At 41.3% G+C, this 14,385-nt stretch overlaps 2 pseudogenes; both read left to right on the forward strand.

Moving 5' to 3' along the window:
• Positions 1–12,335: 12,335 nt before the first annotated feature.
• On the forward strand, positions 12,336–12,454 carry LOC111740207 (annotated as a pseudogene).
• A 1,547-nt stretch (positions 12,455–14,001) lies between these two features.
• LOC111740221 lies at positions 14,002–14,120 on the forward strand (annotated as a pseudogene).
• The last annotated feature ends 265 nt before the right edge of the window (positions 14,121–14,385 follow it).

Genomic DNA, 14,385 nt, shown 5'->3' on the forward strand with positions numbered 1-14,385 from the left:
TATGATTCTTCATTTTCTCATTTGATCTTACTCACATTCCTGAGAGGCCCAGAGGTCAACCTTCATGAAATTCGAAATGAGAAAATTGATGCAGATAAATATGTTGACTTACTCAAGGTCTCACATATAATTCATTGGTTTATCCATTCACCCTACATGTCTGCTGGGATGAACAGGTCACTAAGAGCTGGGCTAAGAGCCAGGTCTCCTGGTCGACAAATCCATATCCCTTCCACTATATTAGGGGACAGTTCTTAAAATGTTTAAACTGATCTTTGCTATTAAATGTGTGAGTTACAAATCATCAAGGCAACTCAACTCCCTGACTCTTCAAAGAGCTGTCAATATAGTGACATTTACTTGATCTTCTCCATTTCTTTACATGTATAAATAGCATCTTCTACTAGAGGCCAGAAACGACCCATCATGCTATATTCCCGAGCTTCTGTGAACGGGGAACCAAATAGCCACAGGACTGATCTTCTTTCTCACAGACAACCACCATCAGCATCTCCATGCTATGCTTTTTGGGCTCGAGAAACTCATCAGAAGTTGGCCTCCAGAGGAAGGTTAATTAGTGACTCCAGCAGAAGGTTAATTAGTGACCATTCTTGGGTTCGTTTAGACACAAGAAAAGCCATCCTTTGGGAATGGGGCTGCAATTCTCAGCAACTCAGTCATGCATCACTGTCAGACAGGCAGGATTTAATCAATTGCTCAGCATTGAAAAGGTTGAGCATTCGAATACCATCTATCTCTTTGAACTTTATTGCCAATGTTCCTTTTCTCAACCTCTTGAGTAACCTAATTTCTATGACCAAGGAAATTGAAAGCAGAATCAGAGAAGAGGCACCGATTAACCCTCCCATCCACCACCACCATCACCATGATGCTGTCCGCAGGCAGAGATACACCTAAACTATTTCAAATGCAATCCTTGCTTTCTGAGACTAGGGAGCTTCAGAGCCTTCCTTGGGACCCATCTCCACCAGAGGCCCTTCTCCATCGTGGAAGCGAACAGCCAGAGATGAGGATGGCCTGCTTGGCTCCTGGCAAAGCTGAGACTCCAATCCCTAGGCCCTGCTTTCCAGAACTTTCTGCACTAGACCACAGCCCAGAGGTTATATGTGTGGGCTACAGAGTGCGCCAGGCTAGAGTACAAATTCTGGAGCTGACACCTACTTCCGTTTGACTTTAGGTCCTGGCTCTCAGTTAAAACCACCTCGAAGGGGTGTGCAGATACAAGAAGGTAATATGAACACAACCTCGTAGCATAGTTCAGGCCCTCGACTAATCAGTACAATAATTACTCATCGGTGTCATTGCTTTTACAAAGACGAGAAGGACCACAAAAAAAGGGGAATACGACAAACTCAGTTTAAACATACATCACTGGTTAAACATGTCACCTAAGCTTAACTCTCCATGCCACTAGAGACGGCGTGTACGCGTATTCAGACACTGTCATGTGCAGGTCCTCTGTGACTGGCGCTATCTCAGGAGGACAGCTCTCTGGGGCCAGCGGCCTTGCAAACTCAATGTGCGGTCTCTTACTCCGTGCAACGATCTGTTCCCTTGCCTTTTTCCCATTGTCCACCTTTGCTTTGATGGTCTCCGTGTGGAGGTATTCTTCTACCTTGCAATGATATTTGCAAATTCCTCAGACTCCTGTCTGACCACATTCCTCCAGGTAAGTTTGACTTAGATCCAAGGGCCCAGACTACAGGATGGGGAGCTGCATTTCGTGGTGAGCCTCTGAGGCACCTCTGGTTAGATTTCTGTCTCGCATGTCGCAGCCCACCTTCTAACAGCCATTAGCTCCCCTCTTAGGGTACAGTCTCCCTCTCCCCTACAGTGCTTCAGGTGGTATGTTATGGGCTGAATCGTGTCCCCCCCAAGATTTCGTATGTTCAAACCCTAATCTCCAGCACCTCAAAATACCACTGTCCTTAGAGATAGGGTCTTTAAAGAGGTAACTAAGTTAAAATGAGGCCATGAGTGCGGGCTCTATTCCATTCTGACTGGTGTACTGTATGAAGAGAAAATCTGTACACTGAGAGACACCGGGAATGTGTGTGCACAGAGGAAAGACCACATGAAGACACAAGGAGATGGAAATCTAGAAGCTAAGAAGAGAGACTCCAGAAGAAATCAACCTTAAAGACACCTTGATCTCGGACTTCAGCCTCTAGAACTGCAAGAAAATTTCTGTCGTTTAAGGAACTTGCTATGGCAGCTGACCAATACAGTCTATTTTTCCTTCCCAATATCCATAGTCGTACAACATTGACTCACGAGTTAAGACGAACCATTTGACTCATTTCTATGGCCGCTTTGGGGAACTCTGTTTCTAGCCATTTTTATGGTGTCATGTGACAGTAGCAGGAAGGGAAACCACAGCACTTGAGAGCATACTTTTCCTCCAGGGTATCATTCTTCCGCTGCTCCCAAGGGTGAGGCTGGAACAGAGTTACTTCTTGTTCACTTTCCAGCTTCTCCTCGTGGCCATGATTGTCCCATACATTCATTTCTAGTCACTTTGCTGAAATGTTTCTTTCACGAATAAGCACCAAGCCACTCCCAAGAGGAATTCGCCGTGTCCAGTCCCAGCTTCTACACTTGACGAAATGTTTCACATTTGAGGCACTGTGGGGAGCGCCACAATGTAGCTATAACCTTCAAATCCACATTTGAGGCACTGTGGGGAGCGCCACAATGTAGCTATAACCTTCAAATCGGAACTAATAAGCTCCCTCCAGATTTCATATGTTCAAACCTTAACCTCCAGCACCTCAAAATACAAACTGTCCTCCGTTTCAGTTACATCAAGCCACAATGATGGCACTGCTTATGCTGCTTTCTGCCTCTGGTTTATATGTTAATATTCATGAAAACTGGTAGGTTTTCATGAAAAGCAGCCTGCTCTCAGCCTAAAATATGCCCTCACAGCTCAGCTATTATCCTTGGCCAGTTCTCCGTGAAAATGCACTGATTAAAAGGGTCTAACGAAGCTTTTAGAGGTTTTGAGAATCTTTAGAAGAACCAAGAATTATATGCCCGTCTTCGCATTTTCCACAAAGTTAGGGGGATAGCTGTGTGTAGAAATGGGGCAGGGCCCAGAAAATCTGTTCCAAGACCACACATAACAGCATAATTTAGCCTTTTGGTAAATTTGTTTTTAAACCATAACCTCTAGGGAAATCAAGAATTTCCCAAATTATCTAAACAAATAAAGGAAAATCAGAGGTGTCTCTCTCTTTCTTTTTGCTTTTTACCAGAATTAATCACTAACGTTCCCAGCTTTCCGCTTTTTCTCCATGTGTAAGGTCAGGAAATGATGCTGGAGGGCAGGAGGCCTGGGTCCTAAATTCTGCCCTGATACTAACCGGCCCCGTGCCCCAGACATCGGTCTACCACCTGCAGATGACAGAGGAGGGCTCCCAGGAGCCGGCCTCCAATGTAACATGGACATCTAGGTGTCGAGCAGACGGATGTTTTAATCTGAGCTCTGCCCCTTGGACAAGTTATTTAAATGTCTCTGAGCCCCTCTTTTCTCACCTGTACACCTATCTCCAAGGTGTGAATGAGGATTAAAGAACAAAATGGGTGTCAAACACTGAGCACAGCCCCAGTACAAAGTACATGGTACCTAAATGGTAGCTGTTTTTGTTACTGCCCATTTGGATAATCTGGGCCTCCAAACTGAACTAGATAAGCAAACATACAATGACGAGCTTTTAGCGATTATGAATTGGCTGCCCAGAACAGAATCACCAAGGAAACTTCATACGGCTGACAGATAAGCTTATCACAATTCAGTTTTCAAATGCTTGACTTTTTCTAGCTTTGACGAGCCAATGGCAAGATGCCTTAAAAAAAAAAAAAAAAAAAAATCAACCAGCACAGCTTTAAATATGGCCAGCCGCTGACCACCAGTGGAAAAGGAAGTCAGGGAAAATGGAAATACAGAACATCAACAAATAATTATTAATCTGACTTTCAGGACAGGTTATTTTATCCGGATGTGTTCCCCTGATTTGAGTTTCACTAAATTACCATCTTTGGTTCCTCTGTTACGAGAGAGAGGGAAACCATCCAGAGTTAAGCAGAGGCCAGAGGAGGCAAGAGGAACTCAGGCTAGTATTTTGTAAAATGGAATCACCTAACCAATTGCATCGGGGTGACCTAGGTGTTGTTAAAATGCAGATTCCCCTAGACCTAAAAGAATGAGACTATCTGGGTTGGGGGTTGAAAATACGCATCTTTAACAAGCATCCTTGTTATAACCAAAACTATGAAAACCACTGATCTGAGGCCGCGTTATAATCATGCAATAAATGCCACATATTCATGCGTCATCTCCATAGGATTTGTCTCCAGTAAAAATATTATGGTCTAGAAAGAGCAAAAGACAGGCAAACAAACCATTCTAGGAAGTGCATGTATGTGAAAACAAAGTATAGTGGTGTCCCAGAGCAGGGAGGTCAGCACGCTGGGGGACACAAAAGGACACAGTTGTCAAGGTCTTCCCTGAGTGGAAGCTCCGCCTGCACATTTTATAGGTGGACAAAGTGGGTAAAGTGTAGAAGTCAATGGGTGGCCGGGGACAGGGCGCACAAGAAGAAGGAATAGCATGAACAAAGCGGAGAGATGGGAGAGCCCCTGGCTTATCTGAGGGGCTGCATAGATTATGTGGCTGAAAAGCAGGGAAGGAATTTGGAGAGATAGCAGAAATGTGTCTTATCAGCTGTGCAAAATCGCAATTTATACTTTCCTTCCTCCAAGAAGCAAAGCCATCTCAAGTTTCTAGCATTAAGAAGCATAATCAAATCTCTAGGCCTTACTATGACTTTTTTTCCTTTTCCTGATTTTAAACCACACTTGCATCCTACACCAAATCCTAAGTAGATGCTAAATATAACCGGCTTTTTGAGCTTTCTCCATTCACTCTGCTGAGTCAGGCTTTCCAAGTGCGACTTATGGCTCAGACTGTGATTGAATCAATTTAGTCAATGAACTTCAGTCGAACCGAAGATGTGTTTTCCATAAAACCTCCATTCTTATTCTGATGAGGTATTGTTATAACTATTTTAGGTATATGCTTATGGATCGACTTTTCAAGTTGGAACTATATCACATTATCCATTGATATGTAACATACCATCCCAAAACGTAGAGGCTTAAAACAATAACCTTTGTGTTTGCTCACTGTTCTGGAATCTAGACTGGGCTTAGCTGGGCAAAGCTTCTGATGGTTTTGATGATGGTCACTCACTCATTGGCTGAATTCGGCTGGGGGCTCAGCTGACGTGCTGGAATGTCAAGACTTTTCTCAGGCCTCTTCACATAGTCCCACTGGCAGGGTAGTCAGATATGGCATCTCAGACTCCCAACAGCACCAAAGCAGAAGCTATCAGTCCTTCTTAAGGCCCAGAGCTGACACAGTGGTACTTCTGCTACATTCCGATAGTTAAAGCAAGTCATAAACCCGGCCCAGATTCATGGGAAGGGGATTACACAGGGTGTGGATATCAGGAGGCATTGTTTATTGAGGCCACCAATGAAACAGACAATAGTTTGTTCTCTGGTCCCTAATAGCTCATACTCTCCCATATCCCAATACCCCTGAGAGTCTCATCCTATTACAGCACTGGTCCCAGGCTCAAGGTCCAAGTTCTTGTCATCTAAGTCAGGTCCAGGTTTAGATGAGGTTCCTCAGATATATTTCTACTAGCTCTGAAGACCTGTGAACTCAAGAAACAAATGGTTTTTCTCCACATACTAGTGAGAAAGAGATTAAATAATCCCCATAGTCCCTTTCAAAAAAGAGGAGAATGGAAGGCACATAGTCGTTGCTGGTTCATAGCAATTCTGAAATCCAGACGGGCAAATATCACCAATTCCTACTGCCCCATGGAGCGCTCTGCTCCCTGGGAATCACATTTTCATTGTTCATTTTGTTTTCCAAATGAATGTAACTTTAGAGAGTTCTGTGAGAAAAGTGGCATTTGTTGGGAGAACTTGTTGCTTAATGTCTACACCCTAATTAATAATTGAACACATACCAGGGCAAAAAAGAAGAAAAAATGGTGCAATGTTGTAATTACAAAGTCTCTTGCAGAATGGTATTACACTGCAGCATACATTAAGGCATGTGGTTTGGCTGCTTAGGAAAACCAAATAGTCAAAATAAGCAGATATTAATGTGTACGAAGCATTGGATAGGCCAGGTGCCCTTCTCTTCCTTCCTGCCTCTTTGCCAGTCTAATCCCCTTGAGGGCAGGTCAGGACTGTGGTCAAGTGTGTGCTCTGGAATCAGACTGAGTCCAAACGCTGGCACTGTTACTTAGTTGCTATGTAAACTTGGACTAATTTGTGAGCTAAGCTTCACTTTCATCACGGATAAAATAAGATGATAGTGCCTACCTCACGAGGCTGTAGTAAGGATTGAGCGAGGTAATGCATACAGAGTGCTTAGAACAGTGCCCAGTGGACGCTCACTAGTCATCAGCTTTTGCTATTTTCTATCCTTTTGAGTATTTATTGTACATGCTAAAGTCTGATACTCTAATAGGTACTAAAACACCCAGATGAGCACCTGAATCTACCCTCTCCCACGGGGTCAGGGAAGGTTTTTAGTGACCCTCAAGATGAGACTTAAGGGATGAGTGGAAGTTTGTCGGGTGGGCAAGGAAAGGCTGCTCTGGGCAGTGAGCATCTCGATGAGGGGGTGCAGAGGCAAATACCATGGCATTTTGGGACAAGAATAAGAGAACTTGCAAAACTTGAACAGGAATGACACAAGACTGAGGAGTCGGGGGACAGGGGAGGTTTGCAGGCTGGAGGATGTGTCATGGAAGGCCAGATTACAAAGGACTTAAGCATCACATTCTGGGAGGTGAACATTATTTTGTAAAGCCTACTTTCTTAAATTGGCATACGGTGTGCTAACAAGAACAAGAAGCTCATAGCATAAACAGAGTACCTTTTCTGGAGTGTGTATTTCCAAGATCCATGGAAAAGAAACATTTTTAATTAACACGTACCAGTTCTAACATTCTGACTCCTAGTTTCTTGACAACATAAAGAGGACAGACTATGAGTCACCAATGTTACTTTCCCCTCCATGTGCTTCCTCAATGCAGCTGATATGGCAGAAAGGCCTTCTGTTAGGATTCCAGTGCTACCCCAAGGAGCATATTGGGACCTCATGATGCATAGTGGAATTCTGCCAGTGCCTCATCCTGCTTGTCCCCTTATATTAGCTGTTCCTTCCAGGAACAAAGGATGGAGCCAAAAGGTAGGAAGTCTTACATGGCTGCATGGAGTGCCACATTTGGCCATAAGCTCCTTAAGATATCAAGTTTTACTCTCTTAAAAGTCTCATTAAAACATCCTTCCATCTTCACTGTCCTTTGAGGCTCTACATTCCTCTCCTAATGTAGCCCAACCTACTGAACACTCTCCTTGTTTGACCCCCGCTTCCACTCCAAACCTAAACTCTTTCATTTCCTTAGTCTGCAGAAAAAGTGACTTCTTTTGGGGGGGTCCAAAAAATCCAGCCATGCCCCACTTTAGTTTAAGGTCCAAACATGTGCATTCGGGTTGCACACTGGTCTCAGGCCACCAGGCATGTGATGTTAGGCCATTGCTGTCTGTCCTCACATCTCGTTGTCATCTTGATTGTTGGTTCTACCTGGTTTGCAGAGTCACTGGATTTTAGAGCTGGAAAGAACTTTTAAGGCCATTTGGGATAACTTTCCTTGAGTCACTTATATTTTTTATTTAAGATATTTCTTAAACACATGCATATATTGCTATATCCTTCATATGGATCATCTATCACTAGTTTTATGAAATCCGGATTATGCTTGCTCTGCAGATTAGAAAGCCAAAGCTTAGAGATGCTAAATCACTTGCCCTAAGCGATAGAGCCAAGATTCAAACTGCTGGCCCCAAATCTACTGCTCTTTCTTCTATGCTACCAGCTTTAGAACCTCTCAAAGGTAGGCTCAACATGAGTGTGGAAAACACACCCATGACCTTGCCCTGGAAGGTCCTGTGTGCTGTCTTTATTAAAATATTTAGAAGTTCCCAGACCTCACATACACATTTTGTAATTTTGTATCCTGTACCTATGCCTGCATCTCTAACAAAATTATTTAAAATCACCCATGAATTACCTTTGGAAGAGAATATTTTTACTATTCTTCTTTACTGTTGAAGAAGTAAATGACATCTGTTTACTCAGATGTCATCTGTTTACTCAGATGTCATTATTTTCAACCTTTACCTATATAACGGGGATAGCTTCTGTTCAACAACCTCCAGTGGGTGGGTTGCAAAACTAAAATTAGGTCCTTTGAGTAAAGGTGCTTTGTGAACTGCATTGGACTCGATACATGTCGGACATCACCACACATAATCCCTCCTGGTTCCAGGAGGTCCCGGGCAGGCTGAAAGTGGCCTGCCTGCCTTGCACACCCAGAATGTTCCCTGGGTTTGAGCGATGGAAGCTGCAATCCAGACTTCGATTCTAGTTTGCAACACTATAATTTACCAATGGGCAGTTTTAAAAGCAGTGTGTGTATACTTCTTCCAACACTCTTCCTTTGCTATAATCTACCCTTCCCTTTGGGCTCTGAAAACAAAATTTCCATTTTCTCAGATTCATCCTAACCTAAAGTTCTTTTATCTTTTATTTGCTGCACTATTTCTTACAGATCCTAGCATCTGGATACTACCGATTTCCGTATGTTCTTTTTTCTTTAGCTTTGATGTAATTTTGAAAATTCTACTGAAAAATAGACTCTAGAGAGCAGAGAAAAAGATGGGCTATTTTTATTTAAAGCAAAATCCATTACTAGAACTTCTGTCTGAAATAAAAAGACTTTTGGCAAACAAGGCATTCAACGATTCCTATAGCAACCAGAAAATCAGGCATTTCTGTGTGACCTAGTAGATGTTTATGAACTACCAACTCCTAGAAGAAGGTGATAAATCAAAAGAGCACAGGGCCTGGAAGCCGAGAACCTGTGTATCAGGAACCACCTGTCATTCATTGTATGTGACCTTAAAGTTTTCAGAAATCAAGTTCCTTGCCTATAAAATGGAGTAAGGGATATCTGTCTTCAAGGCCATAGCGATGCTTCGAACACAGCACAAATGTCAAGCAGAGCCAAAGTTCAGGCTCTGGAAGAGAAACCTCAGTCTTTGGGCTGTGGGGCTTTTAGGTGTCATGACTGAAGAGCACAAGCCTGTCACGTGGTGTGATCAAGAACTACAGTGCAAACCTGTGGTCCCATCAATATGCTGTGGCAGAACCCTGGCTCCATCCTTGTCACCACCTCAGCCTTATCAGTTGACAAAATGAAGACCAGAGTCCAACCCGGGGATTGCAGCATAGACTATAGGGCAGGACATCAGCATATCGCTCAGGGCTGTGACCTTGGTATTCTTGGCTAGGGGAGCACTGCTAGGGGAGCACCAGTCCATCTAAACTTACACTTCCGCTCTCTACCGTCAGTTGGTTTGTCTTAAACTCTCAGCTGCAGCTGGTTGCTATGCAGTTTTTCAGAGGCCAGTTTGTGAGGAATCGGTCTTAGATCTAAGTTACTTTTCAGTGGAGTAATAAAAAGCACTTTTTTCCCATTTGAGTGCTGACATTTTTGAGAAACATATAAGCCAGGCAGCTGAAGATGAAAAGAGCAGCCATGTTGCTGACAAAGGGTCAGGCGGAGACATGGGTTAGGATGCAGCAACAATGGGCTTCCTAACTCCAGCAGGAGGCAGACAGCTAACGCGTCGCGAGCATCCTTTGTAAACAATGGGCCTTGCCCAGTGGCAGCAAAATGTTTTCTAATAAAATATTCTGGTGGCCAACATCTCTGCAGAGGTAGATCCCAAAGGGGACCATCATAAGCAAAGCATAGTGGGTACCTACATCACAGGGGAGGAGAGGAGTCAGGTTAGTGATTGAGAGGCTCAAACTATTCAAATTGAAGTAAGTGCTGTGAGATTAACCATCTCCTCTTAACCAATTCTGAAGAATCCAGTGAATTGTAGTCTGTCCTGTTTCAGATGAGAAAAGAGGCATGTCTGAAGTTTTCCATTAAATGGAAGTCTCCATTTCACCCCCATGGATGTTTACTATTATTTTAACTTAAGATAATAGCTATCCTAATGGCAAAGCGACTTCCCGTGCAATGTCTCATTCAATCTTAAAACAAACCTGTGGGATATGAATCACAGTGTCTAGCACTCATTTGGCAGATGAGCTAAATGACTTGCTAGTAAACAGAATACCTGAGACTTGGATTTAAATATTTCAGTGAAACTACAGGAGTTTCATAGGGCCTGATCAGCTTGTCACAACATGCAAGAAAAATACTGGGAGACTCCAAATCATTGCATTTCAGTGATTTTAGGGGTAGCAGTGGCAGAAGTAATTTCGAACTCATGTGTTTAATATGAGTTATCTTTTTGATGCTTAACTTTCATCAAAGATGTGTCTGATGGATGGAAATTTCAATATTTAACACAAAATGAAGTCATATTATAAATGCCCAGAGAAAGTGAAATGTTTTCACTTTCCCATTATTCCTCAGCTCAAAAATATTCAACAGGTTTCATTCTTTTTCAAATATTTAACCACCAAATCAAAGACAGGAGAAAGTCTTTAAAACTACTATCTTCACCACAACCATTTACTGAACATCTTCTATACGCCCAGCATTTCGCCAGGCATTATAAATATGTAATCTCAATTCTTATAACTCTTGTAAGAGAGAGTTATTATCATCTCAATTTTATAAATGGGGACACTCAGAGAGTTCAGAGAGGTTAGTCCTTGTGTGTAAGTTCCCACAGCTAGGAATCGATTGGCTTACAACTGTGGAATTCCAAATGACAAATATTATCAACATGGCTTCAAAAAATGCAAAGGACCTCAGCTGCGAAAGTAGATCTTCTCACAGGACCTACCACCAGGCCTATCGGCGCAACCATTCTCCTCAGAGGCTCGAAGGCTCAGAGGCTAAAGGCTTAAAAAGCACTGAAAATGGGTAAGTAAGTAGTTTAAATCTATCCATGTATTTTAAACGCGTTTATAACTCTCCTATCGAGCCTTTGGAAGTTCAAAATTGATACTGACACTAACAAAAATCCATATGTAAAAAAGGATAACCTGTAATACAGTATCATGATAAAGACCAAAGACACAATAATTAGATACAGCTTTTGCCTCAACGCTGATATATCACACAAGAGGTGAGGCAGTGTGCTAATGGTATCAACTCGGAGTCATGGGATCACGGAGTAGTTAACTCACTACTTTAAACTGAATTGATTTCTTGCCTTCTAAGATTGATATATTTTATTTATATTTTCCCTGAATTGGAATAATTCAATGTTTTTATTTAAAAGTTTACTTATATTGTCTTACCACGAAAATTAATATGAAGTGTCAAAATGACTTTATTGCCCAGTACGTTGAATTACGTGAGAACACAAACTACAATATATAATGCATTATAAGAACTTAGCACCATTGTGGAGCACGTGGGCCACTCAGAATCACACAATTCTGGAGTTTGCAGAGTACTCGAAGGCTGTCCATCTCTCTGATACCGGAAGATCCTCAAGGGAATGGACTGAATCTCATGATTCCGTTGACCCAACTTCCTCATAATTTGGTTCATTATGGATAGCAAACACATATGGTAGGAATGAGTACAGAAAAATTTTTTTTCTGAACTGCATTCTGAATTTCTCAATTTTGCAGAGAAAAAAAGAAAGGATGAATTTTAAATTAGTTAAACTATTTATTAGCTGTCTGAGTGGGAAGAATATTGCAGGAAGCTATAATTATAAAACCTGAATATAGCCAGGAACCAGTGTAGAGTTTTCAGCCTGTTTATAAAACATGCCAAATATCAGATGGTATGAAAGGGTAATGTGTTAATAGCAGACATGCAAAACACTGGCTGCAATTTCTAGGGAAGACTAAAGAATTTGACTAAGCTTTTGGCAGAGCTGCTCGACAACATAGTTTTTCTCTTGAAATCTAACTGCTTCGAAATAGAAAGGACTTGAAATCAATGAGGAAAGTTTATTTTCAGTACCTTAAGCATTGTTCTTCTAAGATCTTTCATTTTCTACACAGGGAACTATAAATAAGGAAAGCAAGGTACCAACTACCAGTAAGTTCACTCTGTAAATTTAAAACCCCTCTCTCCAATTGGCTAACATAACGCAATCCCATAATATTTGAAGAAAAAAAAAAAAAAGAAGCCTAGAATTTGAAATCAGAAGAGTTGTATTTAAATAAAGGTCTAGTCTACAGCCATGCTACCCTGAACAAGCCTGATCTCGTCTGATCTCGGAAGCTAAACAGGGTTGGGCGTGGTTAGTACTTGGATGGGAGACCACCTAGGAAGACCAGGTGCTGTAAAAAATAAAAAAATAAAATAAGAGATTGTAAGCTGACAAAGTCCTTGCAATCTATGAGGTCAACCAAGGGTTGCCTCACCTAAAAAATAAACAAACAAACAAATAAATAACAAAGGTCTAGCTACTTACACAGCTTTGCAACTCTCTCACCTATAAAACTGAGAATTGTGTTGCCCTTACCTAGGTTTGCTATAAAAATGCTATAATTATTAAGATATTCTGATGGCTCATTGATAGTTGCCATTTGCTTTTTCCTGCTCTGGAGATTATAATTTTAAAACTTTTGGGATATATCTTTTCTATCCTATCACTACAATAATTATGCATTTTCAACTTTAGTTTTTTCAAACTTACATTTTACTCATCACCCAGGAAAAATTCAACACTTACTACACAGTGTACAAAGTCTGTGATAGTTACAAAGGGAAATATAAAGATGACTAAGATCTGATTCCTACCTTCAAAGAATTTATTTATAATAATAGAAGGCATATGGGTACAAAAAAATGCTCATGATCAGGCGTAATCTGGAAGGACAGACTATTATAACAATGGTCCCCAATGAATAATGCCTCCTTTTGTCCATGCCTCTTTGCAATTCCTCACAACAGAAGGGTTGGAAACGATTTCTCCATCTCCTTGAATTTCAGCTAGTTTTGAAACTGGTCTTGACCAAGGGAAGGTGGAAAAGAGGGGAAAAATGCTGAAAGCTTTTCCTCTAAGATGAGGAACAAGACAAGGATGTCCACTCTCACCACTTTTATTCAATGTAGAATTAGAAGTCCTAGCCAGAATAAGGAGGTAGGGAGAAAGGGGGCGCACATCCAAATTGGAAAGAGGAAATAAAACTGTCACTATGTGCAGATGACATGATTTTATATGTAGAAAACCCTAAAGATTCCACAAAAAAAAAACTGTTAGAAAAAACAAATTCAGTAAAGTTGCAGGGTACAAAATCAATATACAAAATCCCATCGTGTTTTTATCTATTAACGACGAATTATCAGAAAAAGAAATTAAGAAAACCATCCCATTCACAACTGCATCAAAAAGAATAAAACACCTAGGAATAAATTTAACCAAGAAAGTGAAAAACCTGTACACTAAAAACTATAAGGCATTAATGAAAGAAATGGAAGAAGACACAAATAAAGATATCCTGTGCTCATGGGTTGGAAGAATTAGTGTTGTTAAAATGTCCATATTACCCAAAGGAATCTACAGATTCAATGTAGTCCCTATCAAAATTCCAATGGCATTTTTCACAGAAGCAGAACCCTAAAATTTGTATGGAACCACAAAAGATCCTGACTATCCAAAGCAATCTTGGCAAAAGAACAAAGCTGGAGGTATCATGCTTCCTAATTTCAAACTATACTACAAGACTATAGCAATGAAAACAGTACGGTATTGGCATAAAAACAAACACATAGATCAATGGAACAGACTAGAGAGCCCAGAAATAAACCTATGCATATATGGTCTAGTAATTTACTACAAAGGAGTTAAGAATATACAATGGTGAAAAAAGTCTTTTCAATAAATGATGTTGTCTACAGCTATGCCACCCTGAATGTGCCTGATCTCGTCTGATCTTGGAAGCTAAGCAGGGTCGGGCCTGATTAGTACTTGGATGGGAGACCACTTAGGAATACCAGACGCTAAAGGCACTAAAAATAAATTAAAAAAACTTTTAAAAAATGCGGTATCTAAGGAACAAAAAGAACAAAAACAGACTCAAAAACAGACTCACAAATATAGTGGACAATTTGGTGACAGACAGCGGGGAGGGGGTTGGGAGGCTGGGAAAATGGAGTGAAGGGTTAAAGAAGTACAACTTAGTAGTTGATAGTTGGGCATGGGGAGCATGAAAGAGGGAATATAGTTATAGCATTAATATGATGGCTAAGTGGAGGGCCAGGGGAGGGAGGGAGC

The sequence above is a fragment of the Pteropus vampyrus genome, unplaced genomic scaffold (assembly GCF_000151845.1).
Source record: "Pteropus vampyrus isolate Shadow unplaced genomic scaffold, Pvam_2.0 Scaffold59, whole genome shotgun sequence".
NCBI classification, from domain to species: Eukaryota; Metazoa; Chordata; class Mammalia; order Chiroptera; family Pteropodidae; genus Pteropus; species Pteropus vampyrus.